This window comes from Desmodus rotundus, chromosome 2, assembly GCF_022682495.2.
Source record: "Desmodus rotundus isolate HL8 chromosome 2, HLdesRot8A.1, whole genome shotgun sequence".
Taxonomy (NCBI): domain Eukaryota; kingdom Metazoa; phylum Chordata; class Mammalia; order Chiroptera; family Phyllostomidae; genus Desmodus; species Desmodus rotundus.
Window position 1 is genome coordinate 17,474,136 of NC_071388.1, and position 22,741 is coordinate 17,496,876.

A 22,741-nucleotide genomic window follows, 5' to 3' on the forward strand; every position below is an offset into this window, starting at 1 on the left:
TTTGTCAACGCAAGAAACATTCAAGCCTGTAGAGAATTTTTCTGAGTTTATTTTGCACAAATAAATTCCCAAGAATTTTTGTGAATAGTCACAAAATTCTCTGTAATAGTCACAAAATAGTCACATAAAAACTGACTACAGTTGCCAGGAAGCAAAACCTCAACTGACTGCGAAAATGATCTGGAGAATGGCAGTTTAGCACCTTATTTTATACATTACAGTCAAAGAAGGAGCTATAAGGGAGTTACATGAAATCCATTGGTGATAGATTAGGAAGGCAAGAAAAAACCAAGCTTGGTAAGGGAGAACCTCTGGGATTGGATAAAAGCTAAAATGATAGGTAGATCCTATTTTTATTTTTACATAGGTGAGTAAAAGATAGTTAACAATTAACATGATAACAATAACAATGAGGGTATTTGTGGTCTCCCCCTGCTGCCATGCCTGTACTTTGAAGGCTCCAAAAAAGGAAATGGACATCCCCAAAGTGTGTTATCATAAATGCAAAAAGACAATAGACAGGCTCAGTTAAGGTAGAATTGACCTTTGTTAGGGAAAAAATACTGGTCTTGGATGTGACTATCAGCCATGACCTGTTTTAGTTACACGGTTTTTGATTTCAGACCATCCTGTGTCCTTGCTCTAGGTACCAGTTTGTGAGACCACACACAGATCTCCCCTGAGTTGGTCAGGTTTAGTATGCAGCCCCTCTCCTTCCACACTTTGTAATTTAAGTCATACATCTTTTTATTCAAAAATTGAAAATCAAAGGAAAAAGACTGTTTTATAAATCTACAGTGAGCCTAACTCACGTAAGGCTTTTTCTTGGGAAAAAAAAGTAACTTACTTATGTTTTATTTAATACTCCAAAATCCCTCAACACATCAAAACATTGTGATTTACTTCTGAAGCACAAAATGGGTCCCAAATGCAGCTTGACAGATACAAACACATTTCTCTGAATGTAGCTCTTTACTTGAAAGAAAACAGTTCTTATAACTTTTTATCTGGTTCTTACAAGGATTCATACACTTTTAAAGGTCAAATGCCTGTGAGCTGCTTGGTTTCTGGTCAATATGTTTTCTCTGGAAAGTATGAAAGGCAAAAAGGCTACCTGAAATGGGTACCCCCCTTTGACTTCCAGCTGTGAGGTGAACATGTGATGATTAAAAACAAAGACTGCAGAAGCTGAGCTAATGTTTTCTCACTGAAGACCTGTTGTTCAGACAGCACCTGGCCCTTATAATCCCAATACTTTATAGCCACAATCGGGATAGGAAATTCACAGTAGCCATTGAGTTATAACTCTTATGGTGAAGCAAAATTTAGCAAACTAATATCTGAGACCTGGCTACTTAGAGATGCACAGTTTTAAAGTCTCTTTTATTTAAACTATCAAACTTTTAGAAAAGTGTCAAAGATTTTAATCAATTCTGAGTATCATACATAACATGAACGTGAACTTTTCTACTTTAATCAAAAAGAAAGACCAACGTAGAACAAATCTAGATTAGTGCACTTGTAACCCCAAGCAATTAGTCAGAGCATATGACCTGGAATGATCAAGAATAAGCACATTCAGAATTTTTTTTAGACACATACATTTCTTAAGCATTTGATATTCAACTCATATTTTGAAAAAAATATGAGAAAAGGTCATATTTTCTCCAAGAAATATATATCATGCTTCAATATTTTTGTACTAAGTGAGCATGGATTCATGACTGTTTTTGAAGGGATCAAAATTCTGCCACTTCGAAGCTGATTTGGAGATATTGATTTTAAACTGTCTATTAGGAAACAAAAGACTCAGAAAGAACCTTTGGTTCTCGTCAGTTTTCTGCCCAAGATATCAGACAGAGAAGCCTGCTTCAGGGAGGAGATCTTAGGACGTTCCCCTTGGACTAATTTGAATTAAGTATGGTAACATGGGGCTTCGGGCAGGTGCCTGTTAGCTAGATAACCCCACGTCCCATTGCTTCTGAGTCACCTAAGGGGATTTTCCTGTCATGGGTGTTCATCGCTTCCTCAACGACTTGTAAATCACCCATTCTCACTTTTGAAATCCAATACCCCATTACTTCCCTTTTCCCCTGCATCAAAAATGTCTTACATATTCTTGGACAGAAAAAGGGGCCCCACACTAAACCTGATAAGCTGAGGGAGGCCTGCATGATGCACCTTTCAACCTCAGAGGTGTAAAATAACCACATAGGATGGTCTGAAATTAAAACACCCTAAGTAAAAAAAAGAAAAATAACATGGAAAGTAGGTCAGTTTCTTCCTTGACAAAGCTCAGTCTTTACCTTAACTGAGCTTGTCTATTGTCTTATGCATCTAAGATAACATCCCTTTGAAATGTCAAAGTAATCACCTTTTTCCAGGTCACTCAGGGTACAACAGGGTAAAGAACCTGGGTTCCTAAAAGTAGGGGAGTCCCACAACCCCACAATCCTGCAAAAGGCAGGGAGTAGTGCCCACAAAATGAAAACTACATCATTTGAGGCACATTGCATAACAAAGGCAGATTAATAGCTCTTGCCTTCAAGGCTGTTACCCAGGGTAAACTGTGTATGTGACTGTGAGAACTGGCCCCGCATGCTGCATGCCCAGGCAGAGTGGCTCCTCATATAGCCTGGGGGGAAGCTCACACAATGCCTGTGTGAGCTGTGGGGGCCTGTGCCTTCCTTGGATGCCTGAGCTAGGCTGGGAACTTTTGCCCTGACTAACAGGATCAAAGTCACTGGGGAGCTGACAAAAATGGTAGACACTAATGCACCATAGGAAGAGCCAGATATTCAGCAGCAGAGAAAATTCTGAGCCAAGCCTTTAAAATTGGAGCTCACTGAGAAACAGGAAGTCTGGAGGCCTGCCTCTAGGTGGGTCTGTAGGTCTATCTGTAGGACTGGATGTCTGGAGGCCCATTGGAAATACACTCAGCGTCCCTCTCACATAGAGGACAGCAACAGAGCTGGCAGCACTGTGGGGGACCTGTATGACCAAGCACACAGACACACTGGTGAACGGATGACTGGAGGAAAGGCAGATCTGGGGGAGAGAAATAGATGCTACAAGAAGGACTGGTCCACACAGATTCATTAGAGATGCTTGGAGCTGAACTGTCACCAGGAATACTGAGCTACAGATGCTGTGTTTCTGAAGGACGGTACTTTTAAAGGCATGCTCTGAAACTGGTCTGGCTTGGCAAAGGGAGGCAGGGCTATTCATTTTTGGATGTTCTTAAAAGGAGCTGAACCTAGTGGCAGAAAAACTCTCGCTTTCTTTCTGTCTCTCCCTCTTTTGCATGCTTGGTAAGGAAGAGTCGCTCTCTTGATACAGAGGCTCTTGGTACAGGACTTAGGAGCTTGGTGTAAACTGTCTATCTCTGGGCTTTTCACATTTAGATGTTCTAGGGCTCTGGCTCTGCTCTCCACATGAATGGGAGCACCTGTGGGACCAGGACTCAGCCTGCTCAGAGGATGGAACCCCACTCCTTGAGGCAGGGTCCCACACAGGGACATGTGCCTCCTTGGGCTACAGCATCTGAGACACCATGATCCAGTATAGAATGTCACATGGTTTCTGGACTGCTATGTGGAGACTGAGAGCAGCACCCCCAGATCCTGAGGAGAGAGCTGCTGTGAGAAGATGGTGACTCGGAAACCCACAAGTGCCCATTCCAGAGAGGATGGAAATCTGCTTGTGTGACCAGCTATGGACAGATAAGGAAATGGGGAACTTCTGGGCATGGTTTTGGCTTGTAGCCTTTCGAGGAGCAAGGGAAATTCTGGGTCTTAAGGGAGAAAGGGCTTTGAGCTGCAGTGTTCTCTGCACCCCCAGGGTTGGAGCCCTATTAATAAAAGCCTGTTTCCTTCCACACCAATCACTGAGTCATATAAAAAGGTGCCAAGCAGCCAACCCCGTTTGCATGGTTACAAGGGCACAATCTCCCACCAGAACAGGAGACCACAGAGCCCCTCATTGTTATCTTGCTCCCCACATACCACATCTACATGCTGTAAAAGGTAACTCAACTATCCCGCACCCACCAATGCAAAAGAAGTATTTATCTCTTCATTTTACTGTTTAATCCAGTCTCAGAGACTTTCCTGCTTTGTTTTCTCCAACCCCCTAATCTATCACCAATAAATTTCATGTAACCCTCCTTATGCCTCTACCTTGGATTGTTATTTATAAAATAAGGTGCAAAACCCATTCTGTGGAGCCTTTTCTCAATCCATTGAGATTTTGCTTCTGGCAGTTGTTGTTGGTTTGGCTCAAATAAACTCATAAATTTTTTTATGGGCTTGGACATTTCTTATTTCAACATACCCAATGTTGCCTCACTGTCTTTGGAATTTCATGGAATGATCATGTCTTTGTGAATTCCCCATGCTCAAGTATTAAACTTTGATTTTTCTACTATTAATCTGTCTCAAGTAATTTGGTTATTAGCCCAGCCAGAAGAACTTATCAAATGGTAGAAAAATGATTAATATTAATTTTAGCCCCCATAGTTTGAACAGCTCTATTTCAGGATGTTTGAGGCTACTGCAAATATAATCTCAGGAAAGAAAGTTTTACTAAACTTTCAATGTGCTATACCTGCTTTAGAGTACTCATTGAATTCTCAAAATAAAATAAAATTTAAAAAGCAAGATCAGGCAAAACAGGCTTTTCTGATTCTTTTACATTTCATCTGTTGCCAGTAAAAACAGGGGACTTATGGTTTCACAAGAAAATCACTTCTGGGGATCCACTTAGGAGGATGAGGTCTAGTGATAACATTTATCAGGGCAGAAATAAAAGGCTGCCCCTAGGGATTCATGGGGTCTCTTTGCCATTCATCCCACGTGAAAGAAGTCCAGCTTTGTCTCCACCAGGGCCAGAGGAAACGCCAGTACTTACATGTTTGTGCCATTGGTTCAGTCCACATCTGTCCCTGTCTGGCTAGCACAGTTTTTTCCTGGCTGCACTCTAGCAGGCTCTCCATTACTGTACCCAGGATCTTGTGTTTGGATCTTGCATTTGGAATCCATGCAGCAACTGGACCCCAGCTGGCTGCTAGGGCCATATGGTTGCTATGGAGAAAGGAGACACAAATAGTTGGAGCTAGAGCTTGTTACAGAGAGAACACTCTTCGTTACACTGGGATTACGTTACCTCAGGTTTGGGAAGGACCAGGCATCCTTTCAAATTAACCAGTCAATTTCCCAATCTTTTGTAAGCATTGGGTCCTCCCTTTAACCAATCCATTTCCTGGATCTTTTGGAGTTCTGTGTCCCTTATCCATCTACTCCTTCCCCCAGGCGAGGCTCCACCCAGTATGGTCACCATCTTAGTTTCTACCGTGCATATCTTATAGTAGGGACACCACCTGCTGCACCATCTTGGCTTCTACTGGGCATGTGCTTACCTCCCCCTGTGCCATTTTGGCCTCTACTGGGCATGTGCCCAGCGAGGAATTTCTCCTGCAGTTATCTTTTCCTTGGTAATCCTGTCTAATGACTGGTAACGATTCCTCCTACCTGTTTTGGTGATTAGGTCTTGTGCAGCCGTCCCCTGGGCAGCCTATGACTGCAGCTTCTTTGAGGAGTAGACTCAGTGTCAGATTCAGCTCTCTGATTGATTAGGTTCAAAAATTTCTGACTCTTTTTGCTCCCCTGTTCTACCAATATCTAGCTACCTATGTTAAGAATTTTATGATATGATTAAAAGTCAAGAAAATGGGCAAACATCTAGCAATGTACTTTCTCAGAAATCAGAAAGGGAAGGATGGATTTACTATACTTGGTTAATTTATTAAAAATACTAAACACCATCTCTAAAACATACACTGAATCAATGTCCATATCATCTTCTGCCATCTAATATCTAGAAATCAGGCTTGAAATTAAATATTTGTAGATTTTTTTTAGTCCTTATAAATGTTTTTTAATGTTCATCAGTATTTGATTCTAGTGAAGACTTGTTATTTCCATCATCTCTGAAATCGTATGCCTTGAATGTAATGCATGTCTTGCTCCTTGTTTTGCGTGTTTGTTTTTAAAACGGTTGTCAAATGGCTTACAAGAGAGAACTATTTAAGGAATTTCATTTAATTATTTATGACTTGACATAAGAAAACAAAGTGTTGTTCAAGGGTGGAACTCCCAAAGAAATCAAAATACATTTCTTAACGTGCAAATGGTACAGAAGCAATGCAAACAATTATTAGATTTATTTGACTTATTATATGAATAAGCTTTATCACCTAGAAATAAATCTATTGGCACAAAGCACTTTTGTTTTGGTAAGAAATATCTTACCAAACAATTATATTGTTTCCTTGATCTACCTATATTATATTGTTTCACTTAGTCAACAATATAATCTGGTTCTAAATGCAAACCACAGTAGTTAAACAAATAATGAAAGTTTCTTTAGAGCACACCCTCTTAAAGTTTTTATTAATGTTTATTGTAAACTGTGAGATAGACATGCAATAAGGAAGTTTCTTATGTTTACATGATCATAAAATATTTGGCCCCAGCAAGGCACCTTATTAACAACATCATGTGGTTTTGATCTTTAATGAAGCACACTGTATGTGAGAAACAATTTCTTCTTTGTCTCCTGAACACACTGCAATGATTCCTAACTCTAGGACCCTCTTTAGATTCTTATCCATTCTTTCCTTGATCTACCTATATTTGAACTACATTCCCACTTGGCTGGAATTTGCATACAGCCTTAATTTTAAACCATGTGTTAAAAATGTTTCTTGAAGATCTGTAGAAGAGAAAAAATAATTCAGGCAGCATAGTGTATAAATAATAAGTTGGAATCTTTCACTGTTTTAACTCAAACATTGTGTTTCTATGATGTAACTAGTTTTTTAATAGTTTAAAATTTTTATATTTAGAATTAGCTAGCTGGACTCAGTTTAGATGATCCCAGTTTTGTTGGTAACATCCAAAGCATCATAGTCTGGAGCCAAACACATGCCTTCTGTTCTCCATCAGGCTTTATCAGGGTGTTGAACTTGGCCCCATCAGTGTCACACAGATTCTTCAGAGCCTGATGATCTGGTGCTTGTTGGCCTTGACATCCACAAAGAACTCAAGTGTGCTGTTGTCTTCTATGTTCTTCATGGCTGGCTCTGTAGTGGGGGGGAGCTTGATGATGGCATAGTGGTCAAGCTTGTTTTTCCTGGGGGTGCTCTTCCGAGGATATTTAGGCTGCCTTCGAGCCACAGTGCCTTAGGCTTCCAGAAGGTGGGTGATGGGAGGATCTTCTTTTCCTGTGACTATGGATGTTTTTTAGCACTGCTTTGTTTGCCTCGAAGCCTTTGCCTCAGCTTCAGCTTTGGGAGGGGTGGGGGCTTCCTTCTTCACTTTGGGTCCCATTTTCATGAAAAGCTGATGTAATATTTTTAGTAGAACTTTTTTATAATAGGTATTTTTAGAGTTTATGCTAACTTGTTTAGTATAGTATTTGTAAATCTTAACCCAGAATAAAAATAAAGTATTTAACATAGAACTGACCTTTTAGGAGCTAAATAATTACACAAGAAATAAAATAAAGCCTAGAAATTGTCATAAAATGAAATCCTGGAATGTAGCTTTGAAATTATCCAAATGCACTTTTTTATTTTACAAATGAGTTGAATATATGAGGCCTAGAAATGTTGCATATCTTAACCTGACATGAAAACATATTTTACCACAGATAAAATATGTGTAAGGTATTTGTAAAATAATATTATTGGTGGGTTTTAGTTACAAGTGTTGCTATAATCTGAGGTTGAATTTAGGATTAATATTAACTTAATGATACCATTATTTCTATGGTATAGGTAGATAAACAGACAGGGCTAATGGAGATGCATTTTTACCATGGCTTAAAGTCTCTTCCCTCTTACAAAATGATACTTTTGTGGTACTATAGTAAACTGCCTTTCACAAAACTTCACAACATTATGAGAAACTCAAAAGACTTGCACATATTCCTGACAAGGTAGCAATTTCATATCACAGGTCTGTAAAGGCAGAATAGAGAAAGAAATGAGAAGGTATAACAGTCACAATGTAGGGGAGTTCGACTCACCACGAAGTAGATTCACTGCACTGAAAGGATGAAGGCCGAAGCAAATCCTTGCCAGCATCTGCTGACATGATGACATGCCTTATTTCATGCTCCACTGAGAGAGAATGCAAGAGTTCAGCATTAATGTTCGTTGTCACTCGCCTCTCTCCTGCTGATATTAGAGCCTTCATTACTGTGTGTAAATTCACTGCAGCATGCAAAGTAATATTCTGGGGCTTGTATTTTCTTCTGTCATTATTTGGCCTCTAAAATGGGTGCACAGCTTTGCTATATGAATAAAGTTCTCTATTCCATACTCCGAAAAATGATTGTATTTTTGGCAGCAAAAATGTGAAAAATTACTTATTCTAAGTAGAAGTGTCGTAGAACAGCAAAGTATTGCCAATATTAATGAATAAAGTTTTTGTGATAAGAAGTGTAGAATAATGTAAAGAACATGGTCAAAAATAAGGGTTCAAATGCAAGCCATCTGGTTCACTAGTGATTTTACCTTTCGAGAATGATGTCTCTTGCCCCAGGTTCATTTATTTCTAAATTACAAATGGAAATGCCTCCCTGAAGAATTACTGTGAAGATTAGAAATAGTGAATATGATTTACAACATAGTGGTTATGACTAGAGAGGTTCAGGTTTAGAACTAATATGAGTGGTATAGAATAGTCAATTCACTACAGGGATTAAACCTTAACAACTACAGAAACTAATGAAGTCTATGAATTTAGCTTCTCATGCTTTTGATTCTGGTGAGCCCATGTGCCAGGAGACACATCTACAATTTGGCTTTCTAGACTTTTTTTGTGATTATTTTGAGCATATTCATTGGCTTCTAAAACCCATGTTTATTTTTCTTTGTCACAGAGTCATTTTATTTAACAGAAAGGATTTATTGATCACTGCATTAAAGGTCTGTTTATTTGGTCTGTGACTATTTATTTATTTGGTCTGTGACACAAAGCTAAGTATTATATAGAGGGCTTTTGTCAAATATTTTTCTTAATTTTATTTTATTTTATTGAAATTTTCCATATCAGTGTTTTCCATATCAGTTGAAATTTTCCATATCAGTGTTATATTTTCATGTTTGTAATTGATAAGAAGTTGCCCTACAATTCTCTGAATTTCTGGACTTTATTTTTATTGCAAGAGAGTTTTTCATCACAATATTCTTTTTTACATATTTCATGAGTAAGACACCAATTGCCCTTCACTCATTGTTTTCTCAAGGATGTTTGTATATCTAACAGCCTTGGAAGATACAGTGTTGTCCCTCCAGAACAAGATGTAGATGTGCTTACACTCTGGGATAGAGAAGGTAAAGTCTCCTTGAAAACAAAGGACAGGTATGTTTACTGTCTATCATAAAAGATGAGTTTCCCAAGCCACGAGTGTTCCTCCTATAATGCGGCCCATTGCATGTACAGATACCATCTGGCCTTCTTTCCGGCACACTGTGGGAATCACGCCTTGAGACAAAATGCTGACCCTGGCTGCTGCTATTTCTATAACTTTGTCTCTGACCCAGAAGTCTCATGCCCTCTACAACATCTCCCAATGAAATCATGACAGGTTAATTAATTAGCTTGCAAGTAGTATATACTTTCAGACCCCTGAGAGTCCTTACTATTTTTCTGCTATACCTGCTTGCAAGCTGGACACATTTTTTAGTGAACTCATCTCTTTTGTGCACTCTCTTGCCAGATGTAGCCAATGGGAAAAAGCTCTCTACTAATATTATGTTTTTCTATTTCTTGGCTTGAAGTTGTCCAGTACATTATTGCCTTTTAAGTTGCCACAAAGTTTTTGCCCAATGATTTACAATAAATTGTGCACTTTCTATTACATGATTAGCTCCTCACCATACTCTCTCCAGTCCCTATAGCAGTTTCCCGCTTTGTTTTTATTGTTGTTACATCAGAAATCCACCTCCAGTCCTACCAGTCTCCCTCCTCCACTGAGCTAGTTCCCAATTCGCCATCAATTTTGCATCTTCGAGGAAGTCTTTAAAATCATAAATTATCTCAGTGTCCTTAGTACTGGGCATATACCCTGTTTAAAATGTCATTTACTGGGATTTAAGTAAGGAATTGAAGAAGAATACCTACATTTGTATGAACCTTTGTTGTGATTCTTTAGTCCTATTCAACCTCTCTTTTCCTTCTGTTACAAATATTCTGATACAGGATCCTTGTTTTGGCCAACACCACTGAATAAAATAGAGAATATTGTCTAAGGCACACAAACTTTCATATTTGAAAGTAACTTTTCAGCAGAAACTTTAGATTAAATTATAATTATAGATTGCTCTGAGCTTTTATGAAACTATGCCAAATAACACTTAATAGTAAATAAACTCTAGTATTTGCATGATACAATGCTAACCTCTCTTGGTTACTTAAAATTTTCAACTAGGCACTCACATTATTTGACTTTTTTTATTTACCCCTACATATTTTATTTATTAATACTTTAGTTGTCATTTCACAACTTATTTTAATTTATATTCAAATTTATATTCAAATTTATTTTAATTGTAAATTTCAAATCCTGTGTTGAAGATGTAATGAAAATAATGACTAAATATTCCAACCACTCCCACCTACAAATGAAATAATGAAACAAAACCAGAACTAAGCAAAATATTTTGAACAATGATTGTGAGACTATCAAAAAGCAGCTTGAACCTCAGCTGTCCTTTGATTTAACACCAGCAACCTCTAAGTCTCATTTTCTATCTGTCAGGATAAATCTTACAAGATCCACATCACAAATGTATGTGCCTTCTTGCAGCTTCTTTTAACTCTTGCATGGGGTGGGAGTGGAGCGCCTCTATCGAATCTTAAGCCTGGTCGACTTCACTGTCATACAACACCTGCACACTTGGTACAGGCCCCCAGAGAGCTCTCCTGCCCCACTTTCTTGGGGCCTTCCCTGTAAAAGCTTTGATCATACCAAAGGACGTCTGTCTAGGGTCATGAGTTTTGACATCTTAATCTGAGTTGGAAAGTTTCCCCAAACTACAGTGAGGTTGCTATAACACTGAAAATGGAGACATAAGAGACTTACAATAAATCATTTCCATATTATGAGTATATGTATCATGTATATGTATATATACATATATATGCATGTACCATCATAAAGAATTTTGTTCACTTTATAAACAACCAAATTGTCATGATCTATATACTTCAGATAGATAAATAAAGAGATTTATCAAAATTGCTGTATCTCTTCAATTGGATTCTTTTTAAATGGAGACATAAGTACTAGTTATTTTCATTCAATTAAAGTAGAGAGCTATAGATTGATTAACTGCATTAAAACTATTTAAAATACATGACAAAGGCCATCTGTCTGCGTAGCACACAATTTTCTACACATGGAGTACCTGATCTGCTAATTTTTCATTAGAAGCCTGATAATCAACAAGTATTTCTTTGTTCTTTGCATATAAATCATCTCACATTGCTAATTATTATTACCAGTTAATTATTCTACTTGAAAGAAACTTCCCAATTATGCTGCAAGCTGCTTTACCCGCAAAGAAAAGTAACTTTCTAAATAGTGATTGAATCAATGGCATGCCCAGCAATATACTACAGAATTTCTTTCTTTCCAATGTTAAAATCTTAGACTTTTATAGCTAAAATTAAACTTTCAATATTATCTGGCCAACCATCCCTTTATGTATTTTAAATACTTATAATGCAATTAACCAATCCATCTCTCTCTGGTGAAGAAAAAACTAAGACAATAATTTCCTAATTAAAGTGTGAGCATATGTCTTCCACACTCCTACGAGTTCTTTATTACCTGCCAAACTCTCTCTGAGACATTCTACTTTTTATTATTCATGATTTGTGAGTGAGGCATATCCCAGCAACAACTCACAAAATGTATGCACATCTTATCTCCACTTCTACTCTGTGAATTCATTCTAATAAATAAAGTTAGCAGTACCCACTGATGTTATTGTGGATTCCCTTTCATTGGCCCCTTCCAGGGGACCTCTGCTAGAGAGAGCCCCAGGAGACAGGAGATAAAATGGGTTTCCTGGACATGGCCCTCTCAAGTGCCCACCTCTGAGGATGGGAATGTGGATTGCATTCCTCTGAATGGTCCACTGTAAGACCTACCTCTCAGGGGAACCTCATTGCTGAGAAGTCCATGCACAGAGCATCATCTCCCTTAATCTCTACCCTTTTTCATTCCAGAGCTCCCACTGTTTACAGACTTCAAACAATTGCACATCACTAGCCTCTTCTTCTCCTTGCTTTTGTCCCTACAGTTTAGTAACCTGTATGTTTCCTCTAAATAAACTGGCTGCTTTGATATCTACAAGGTAAATTGGATGCCTTCCCTTGCTATTGAAAGGCAGTACAGAAGAGTAGTTAAAAGAAAGATTTCAGAGCATTATGCTAAGGGAAATAAGCCAGGCGGTGAGGGACAAATACCATATGATCTCACCTTTAACTGGAACATAATCAACAAAAGGAAAAAGCAAACAAAATATAACCAGAGACATTGAAGTTAAGAACAATCTAACAATAGCCAGAGGGGAGGTAGCAAGGGATAGTGGGGAGAAGGTTTTTCAGAAACTACTATAAAGGACACAGAAAAAAACAAGGGGGAGGGTGGAAGCAGGGAAGGGAGGTGGGTTTGGCTGGGGTGGGGTGGAGGGGTGGGGAGAAAATTCAGACAACTGTAATTGAACAACAATAAAATAATTGAAAAATTGAAGAAAAAAAACAGAGAGAGATTTCAGAGCCAGAAAATGTGGGTCCTAATCCCATTCTTACTCACTACCAGCTGTGTACCTTTTTCTCTGCTTCCTTACTCATAAAATAGCGATGAAATTGTGAACTTGGCTCTCAGGGTCAGTGTGACAACTGGGTGACTTAATGAAATATGTAGAAAAAAAACAGCAGCTCAGAGTTAGCACTACATAAGTGTTAATGCATATTAAAATTTCTATAAAATAGTGCTCTCTATTATTTCTTCTTATAATCAATGATTCCAAATGAAAATCTATGTTTTCTTTTTCTGTCATTTTTATATTATGAAATCCTCTCCTCTTGACCCTGAAGTAGAACTTTGTTTATTGTCCATCATCAAAATCAGAAATCCAGGAAGGCATAGTTTATTAAGGCCGAAATTATTCTGGCTAAAATTAAAGAGAATGTTTGCTATTAGATAGTAATGATAACATTAAGATGCAATAAAAGAGAATGCAATAAATAATTGATTAAGGAAATACAATCCCAACTACTGCAAAGAATCCTTAGGGGAAAAATGGTTTTGTACACCCACTTAAATGAAGAAATCCCCTAATGGCTGATTTTATTTATTCAGAATTCTCACTTCTCACTCTCTTTAGTTTGTTTCTCTTTTGACAGTTTCAGGCACATGTTTTAAGAAGGCACTTTAGTCCTGAACTTTCTTCTGAAGATGGTTCAACACTATGTTTATTTAGAATGACACTGTGTCATTCATAAGGGAATGACATAAGAGGAATGTCATTCATAAGGGAAATGTATAACTTTTAAATGGTGGTTAACTAAATCAAGCCAACATCCACCGTATCAATATGTGAATTTTAGTACAGTTTTATTTATTCCTCACTCATTTAATAAATATTATTGTGCATATGTGTGCAAGATGTGTGCTAGGTGCTGGGAATGTGAAGAAGAATTAAATGGTGTCTTTTTTTTTTTTTTTTTTACTTCAGAGAGTGGATGACTTAGTAAGCAAGAAAAACAGAAACATAAAAAGTAAACAAATGTGACTCAGTGTGGTTAAGATTATAATAAAAATCTGTATAATCAATTGAAAGAATAACTTTACATGTTAAACGAGGGAAGCACTGGCGCCCTGAATTAGTACTACTCAAAAGCAGTGCTTGAGCTGAGATTTGTAGACTTTGTTACTTCCTAGTCATTTACTTTTTACTTATATTCTATAATTTAAAAAAAATTAATGGCAAACAGCTCTTTTAAAATAATCAATGTCTATTAAAAATAATCAATGGCTCTCTGTATACTCCTGAGTGAGGAGGTCATTGTATTTGGGGAGATCTTTACCTCTGACTTGTATATCTTGAAGTGTTACCCTCCCAGCCTCTCATCATCTCACCATCTCAATTATCACTTTAGAAAAGAATTAAAGATATTTTGTTTCCATTTTTGCCTTCCATGTTAGTAAATGTATGCAAGACTTCACTATATTTTGTGTGGTCTCTAGGCCTGACCTTCCACGTTTGCTCTTCCTCTTCCAGAGCCCGTGCTTCCGCTCAGCACTCCGTGCAGACTGAGAGCCTCCAGCCCTGCTCCCTAGAGCTTACCCACCACGTGCACATCATTATGGAGGAGATGGTGATTTTCCATTTTATCTTTAAGCTTTCATTTCCACCAACTGAAGCCAAATTAGGTTCCCTAGACTATGGACAGTGAATTGGAATCATGTACAAACTCACGGGCACATTATACGTAAGCATACTTTGAAGTGGCTACAGGATGAATTTCTCTCCCCTGTCTATAGTGGTTTAAGAGTCTCAAAATCAGAACCATGTCTCCATTACGTTCATTGCGCTTGATGCATTTCAACATTCCCAGTATCGAGACTGTAGCTCTAACACCCATAAACACTAACTCACATTCAGTGATGACCACGATGGACTGTTCAAATGTTTTCAGGAGGTACTTGACCTTCCTGAAGTTATTTGCTTGCTAAATCCAGATTCATAAATTTAAAGTAGTTTTATAGAGTTTTGTTTTTATGAATTGAAATTATACTCTAATAGACTTCAGTATCATGATATTCTGTATACCTTTTTGCTTATCAACCCCAAGTGTTGCTATACTTGATCAGATGCTATCAATAAATACTAAGAAGTTGTACACAATAAATTATAAGTAAATTTCTTTGAAATTGTGGCACATTGTCTCACATTTTTTTTTAATTCCATGCATCTATTGGGATCAACTTGCTCAAAACATTGTCTACAGTTTCAAACATTCAAAACTATATTACCAAACAATTTTTGTTTGCTATAAGTTTGAATTCTTAAAATAAATTGATATTGTTATCACTCATTTTCTAAATATATAAGCATTCTTATGCTCTACTTTTTCATATATTTATAATTTTAATCGTGCATTTCTTAAAGTTTCACAGATATTTCTTTTTCCAAATATCATTTTATATTATTATGTCTCCGAATTTGACAGCTTTAACTCCAGAGGGAAAAATCACAGTGTTCTAGTGAGAAAATTGTAGAAACTTACAATCACAAGATAAATCTGAAGTTACTATTTGAATAGCAAAATAGCAAGAAACATCAAAGAAAATATTGATTTTATTCATCTCTGTTAAAATCCCTTTATACATTTTTAAGAAAAATATTTAATGATTAATTTATGTTTACTACTTTTGGAACGATATTTATAACTTTTTTTCTGGTAAGCAATGCAAAGTAAAATCAATATTAATATCCTGGAAAAATTACTCTTTAATATGGGATCTAAAAATCTAAGAAGTACACACACACATCAGACTATTTCAGTGACTGTACATTTTGAACTGTAATTTACTTGATATCTTTTTTTAAGCTCACAAATTACCATCAGAAATCCAAATTCAACATTTGATTTTCATATTTGACAACCATAAAGCAACAAAATAGCACAGTATTTAAGTATTTGTATTTCCAATATAACTTAGTTCTTAAAATAGTTCTGCTTCATTTTTACAGGAGACAAAAGCTTTTTAGAAGATTCATGACCACGGCACCCACATGCCTCGCGTTTACACTGCTGTAGGTGCTGGACTGACAAGCACTCAGCAAACAGATGGCTAACCCTCTCAATGGCATTATTCACGTTAAGCAAAATGGCTTTCTGACGATCGCAATGTAGCACCTGCTCTGGCGTTATTCTTCTAAGGGCAGAGGAAATTCAGGATTTGGCTAGACTGCCAATTGCAATATAAGGCTTATGTTTGCAGATGATCTTATAAGAAAGGGAATTGCTAATCAATTAGCAACAATTCCTCATTTTATAAGGATCATCACAAAACAGGCATAAAATTTAATTTGTGAAATTATTCATATATGTTTGCTTATTCAAAGAAGAGAAGAACTGATACATTATGGTAAACCTGAGGGAACAATTTTTTCCAAATGTACTAAAAATCTACATGGAATCAATTACTACTGAAATTTTAAATGAAAAAAAAGCATACATATCACAATGTTTAATTTCACCCATGTACACTTGCTACTAATTTTCCAATCATTTCAAATATCTCTTAACCTAATATTTCATACTTGTACTACATGATTATTTATGAATTAAAATTTCTTATTGCTAAAACACCCTTCAAATTAAATTATTTCCCTCTTGTTCTTATATAACCCCATTTCTGACGAGTCCTTTTAATATGCAATTTTCCCCAATGAAATGTAAGCTTATTTACTCAGGATCGGTGATCAGTGGCCAGTGAAATACAGCCTGCCCCAAGGTTTTACTTCTCTACACTAATGGATGCTTATTCTGTGAGCATATTCTCACAGTTAACATTCTCAGTTTCTTTCTTTATTGTAAGTCTGGTTCCTGGCTGTTTTGTCAGTCCAGACTCTAACTCAGGCTTATGACTGCACCATAGTAGCTGAGCCATTATGACCAATATTATATCTCAAGAAGGAACTGTCCCTAAAGATTTTGAATCTACATTGTCACCAAAGGCTGAGTATATTGACATTGTATTTGATGCACTTGTCTACTTCAGAAAACTAAACGCCATCAATAATTAGCATAATGTTTTGCTATGCTTTCTTAGTAATGAAAACTTTATTTCATGGTGCTTTCCAGATAAAAAAGTATCCATTGAATTTAGAAAGATATTTGATTATGTGTATATTTACAGTTTTATTTTTTAATTTTTAAATCACTGTTGACATACAATATTACATTAATTTCAGGTATACAGTGTAGCAGTTAGACATGTAACTAATGAAGTAATCACGTACATTCATAGTTTTACACCTATATTTCATAGCGATATTTAAAATCATATTTTGGTGTTATGTACATAAGTGACATAATAGAATGAGAAGCAAACTTTCAATATATGGAAAGTTACAGAAATTACTCACTTCATTACCAATTGTATAAATATTTAAACTTAATGTCTAGAATACATGAGGCAAGTCCTTAAATGTATATGTCTGTCTATCCTGAAAGAAACAAACACTATGTTGCTTTCACATTCTAAAAACTTGAGGAAGTAGAAAGTGAATCTTTCACAGTCTAGCCAAGGAGATGGTTGGCCTAATTGTAATTAAGTGACAAATTCGGAAAATGTTGAATGTCACCTAAGTTCTTTCAAAGTTCTTTATCTCTGTCTTTTCAAGGAATTGATCTTTTCGTGCCATTTACATGCAGTACATAAAGTAATTTTCAACCTAGCTTAAGGGCTGTTTCTTTAAAAATTAACTTTTCACTTTAATTACTATAAAAATTATAATAGCTGTAGAAGAGTTATAAATGATACACAAGACGGGATAGTGGGATGTTTACTCTTAACGGGATGGGAGTGGGATCAAAAGGAAGTCGCTGCACTATGTAATCGATCGCCTCTGCCTGAGGAAGAGTTAGGCTGGTGCATGTGAAACTAGGCTGTAACGAATAGCACAATGTGTTGGAATTTTCATACCACATTTCTCTGTGTTGGAGCAATATTTTCTGAGAAAAAAGTTGGATTCATCCTGGAGATCTCTTCTACACACACCCCTCTATTGTATCATTTTATTAAATCTGCCCTGATTAGAGACTTTATATTTCTTTGGATTGACCACTTTTACTTTTTCTAGCTTGATTATTATCAAAACACATAGAGCTACCTTTAGTTTTCAATGCTAATGATGTAATTTAATAATGTAATATAATCCTACCTCAAGACGTCAACCATTGCAAAAAAAAAAGTGAGAGTCATCTTGAAAATATGGGCATGAGATGCTTCAAAATAGTGTATTTCAAGAAGCAAGTGGTTTTTCTGTAGAATGTACTCTGCTAATTTCAGTCTAATACCAGACATGTGAATTCATACTGTTCTCAACAATCTAACTGCTCCTAGTTTTTCACTTTTTGGAAAGTTTTCAGTATATTTCCTACTATGTGCGGGAGGGTGGAGGTGTTACTCATTAGTATATATGTTGCCAGTGTTTTTTGTTGTTGTTCTCTAGAAAGGAGCAGTTTTCTTAAATTATTTTAACCTTCACCTTCCCTCAAAAAGACCAAACCTATTCATAAGTAAAAGCCTTCATATATATTAGAATTATGACTCTTCAAGTCTTTAAACTCAAGTGCCTAAAATATTCTAAGTTGGGCAGGTTGATCCCTCTTTTTTTAATTATTAGCTTCATTTAGATGTCAAATATTATCAGATCCAAGACTACCAAAAATAATCTTTACCAGATAGATTTTGGCCATGTCTTTAGCTACCGTTATTGACCTCACATTTTTATCTTTGTAAAGGACAAATTGCACAAGCAAAAATTTTAGAAGCAACATAAAATACTTTCATAAAGTCCAAATGTGTGGCAGCTGCTCTGTCTCTTTCCTTCACTAATTTGGGGATTGTAATTAAATAGCTCAAGTAAACTTTAAATGGTTTATTATTTAACCCTCATGCAATTAATTATGACTTAATGTTTTTAACATTTATAACATATTTTAATGTAAGCATATCTTATTAGGAGAGAAAATCTACAGAAATATATATTATAATATTGCTTGCAATAACCTTTCTATTTACTATTTTTAGCATTCTGTTATTATATTGATTCTTCATTTTTTAGAAAAGGATTAAGAGGTTTCATCTGTTAATAATTGTGATAGTCAGGTATCACACTTACTTAGCAACCAAAAATGTGAGTCCCCTTGCCTAAAATTCAGAATGTTTAATGTTCCTAAATGATTTAAACTTCAATTTTAATACTTCTGCCCCAAAATTAGGCATCAACCTTTATTCTTTAGTGACCCAAGTATTCTACATACATAGTCCCTTTAAAACGTGTCATTTCTCTGGGCAGTTTTCTTCCATATTTCTGCTGCTACCCTGCAGATCACCACCAGCTTTCTCTTGAACCACAGCATTCCAATTAATTTTCTGCATATCATTCAGAATGATTAAACAAAGCAAAGCAAAGCAAAATAAAACAAACAGGAAAGTCATGAGCTGGTTCAGGTCAATGGCCTATTAAGAGTGTTTCTGTGACTTCCCTTTGCCTTTAGAGCCCGACATTGTCTACCCCTGAACGTGTCTTCACCCTCATCCCGAGTCACTCTGCCACACCCACATAAGTACTCCCCAGCTCTGCTTCCCAATGGTAGTCTTGTGTGTGCTCCTTTTTACCACTTCTCATTTCTCGACTTGGGTGATTTAGGATCTCAGAAACCTGATGTGTTGCATGACGTTGTGGTTCTGATATGGCACTGGAGGAAGACCCCCTGCAGTCCAACACCAGCTCAAGCTCTCATTACCAGGGTGGCCTTAGCAATTCACTATATTTCTGTATTGCGCTTTTCACCTGTAAAACAGGGTTAATAATATTGCCGCCTTAAAAACTTGTCACAAGGAATAAATAAGATAATATATGTAAAGAACTAGAAAGAGTGTATAATGTGTTTTAAGCACTTAATAAAGGTCAATCATTAGAGTTTTATCTCAATAAAATGTTCGTGATGCCTCCATTATAATTCTTAAAATAATAGCAATTATGTAAGTGTAGCTAACAGTTCAAGAACCCTTGCTTAGTTCCGGGGGCTGTTTCCTCTAACTAATTCTTTCTGTTAGTCTGTAACACCAAACCCTGATTGTTTCTTTCAATCATATTAAAATCTTAATAACTTGTGTGCTTATCTCTTTATGTGATATAATTTATACAGCCCCTAAACTCTAAGGTCCAGGCCAGGAAATTCTGTGTCTGTCTTGTTTATCACTGTATAACTAGCACCTACAACTCTAAAAAGAAGACCAATGAAAAGACCTGTACTGAGTAAACTCTACTGGTAGAATTGAACTTTCTTAAGCAACTGAGTGGGGCATGCTTTGAGATTGGAGTGTGAAGCCCCCAATAGGACAAGAAAGGCAAGCCACAAACCTAACAAAAAAGGCTAAAGAAGACAATTTGGGAGGCAGCTCTTAGCAATACTGGAACTTTCAGACAAGAGAGCAACAAGCAGGTTCAATGAAAGTATCCAGCTGAAACACTGGCGGGGGTGTAGAGATGGTGTGGGAGGATCTGTCAGTAGATGGTAGGAAAAATCCAGGCAACCTGTAGGTAGAGGGCATCTGTCAATTATTAGTGTAAATATCTGATCACTGAGGGCTTCAGTTCTGGGTCAGACAAGGTACTGGCAACCAGGAATGAGACTTAGAGAACACAGGTATGGATAAGTGTACCAGATGAAGATTTTTTTTCATAAAAGTTGAAGTAAAAGTTCAAAGACTGAATATATTGTGATGATAGCATATTGCTGACCAACATAATTAAAGACTATGTTTCCTTAAGTAGTAATTGAATTTTTTTTACCTTTATTTTTCTTATATCTTCATTGAACGATATTTATTTAGGGAAATTTTTTGTTATCAACTATACTAGGCACGTGAAAAAGCAAATTAGCCACACTTTCTGAAATGAATGAAGTTACATTAAAGTATATGTTGCCTCACGATTTCATTATGCTTCACTTTGTCTTTGACTTTCTCACTTCGCTTAAATTGTTGTAGCAATTTTTCTTTGCTCTGCATCCTCGACCAAACAGCTCATCATATTTGAATTAAAAATGCAGCTGTCTTCATTAATCTTTCATGGTATATATGGGTTTAAAAAATAAATTTCTAAGTACAAAAACTTATGGCATTATTCAGCTTATGAGCTAAATCAAAATCTGTTTGTCATGATGTAGCTGTTTCTATTCCTATGCAAATTCTGCTTTGTTCTCAGTATTGACATTTTCTTCCATTTCACAGTTGGCAGAATTAAAACATTACAAGTAACTCCCATTATATTAATGCAAAAGCTCAAATTATCCTAATTATAACTATTACTATAATTAATCTACAAGGAAATGCTAATGCCATCATTAGTTTATGTAACTTGTCGATCATTTCAATTTACATATCTTTTTTGAGGTTCTTTGTTTTTACATTTCTAAAATTATAAATGTTACACAAAAATATACCAAAACTTCTCTGAATTTGCCACAATGTCCATAAGGCATTAAAGATAACATTTTAAATAATTAAACTAATATTTGGCATTTGTTCTCTTACTATGTTTGAACACTATTCTGGAAGCCAGAATACCTATGTTGTGCTTTGATTAAAATTAAATGTTTATTATTCTTTTAAAATTGAAGTCAAGTGTATAGTTACAAAAGATTGAAATTATTTTGTTTGTACTTGGTATGACCAAATAGTTGCATCAAAATAATGTACATTTAAATAAAAAACAATTATAATTACACATTTCCAAGTTGCCAACAGTACCGGTTATGTGAAGGAACAAACGCTTCGAGCCTGTTCTTACTTTCAAACTTTTAAATACGCCATTATACGATTTTACTGACATCACAGCTCTCTTATCTCTGAGTGCCCTCAATGATACTATTAATGCATATTAAATTAGTATTAACCTTGCCTTCACTACATACAATTTTATAAAGACCGATATTCCTATCTGTCAACTAATTGCACCAATAAACTTCACTGCAGTAGCATAATTAATAGACTATAATATTGAAGAAGGTGACACTTCTCACTTTTTACACTCTCGACTTCGAATTTGGAAGAAAAAGTAGGTTACTAGCACAAGATTTTAAAAGTAGTATCTAGTAGTCAGTTAACTGAAACAGCTTTCTTTCCCTTAACAGCAATCGAATAAAAAGGACTAATTACCCCTTTTTATAGGTGCAGTTGGAACCTAAACTCTGGAGACAGTGTGAGTAGTGAACCACTGTTACAGTCTATTTTACCATCTGCACCTTACAATTACAGCTAGGAAAGCAACAAAGACCTAATGACACTAAACATATTATCCCCAGTATTAAAATTGTTTACTAACATTTTCTAGTGATTCTGTGAATTTAAAGTAAATATTCCTTTAAAAATCAGATTTTCAATTCATATACATTTTTAAAGAATTAGAACTTTTAAAACTAAATATTCAACAAGTCATACATTTGTTTTAGAACTTTTAAAGAATTATTTTAAAAATCTTTATCTTTCATTGCATTTCCTAGGAACATTTACTTTAGCTGAATAAAAGTTGTCTCTTCCAAAATTTAAGCATTTAGAGCATTTCTTGAAATAATTATGGTGCAGTACCCTCTTTAAAATGAAAAGCAAATGATGGTCAAATGTGCATTTTTGTCTTGAGACACTCTCACTATTTTCAAGCAAGATAATTTTAACTACATCTGTGAACACAAAAATTAATCTTAAGGAATGAATTTTAATATAAACAAATATAGCATGCTACCTGAGATTTTGAAGAAAGAACATATGTAGTTGTATTTGGGGGGGGGCGTTGGTTATATTTGAATGTCTTTAGATAGGTTCGTGTCTACCTAGTGCTCTGTGGGGCATTTTA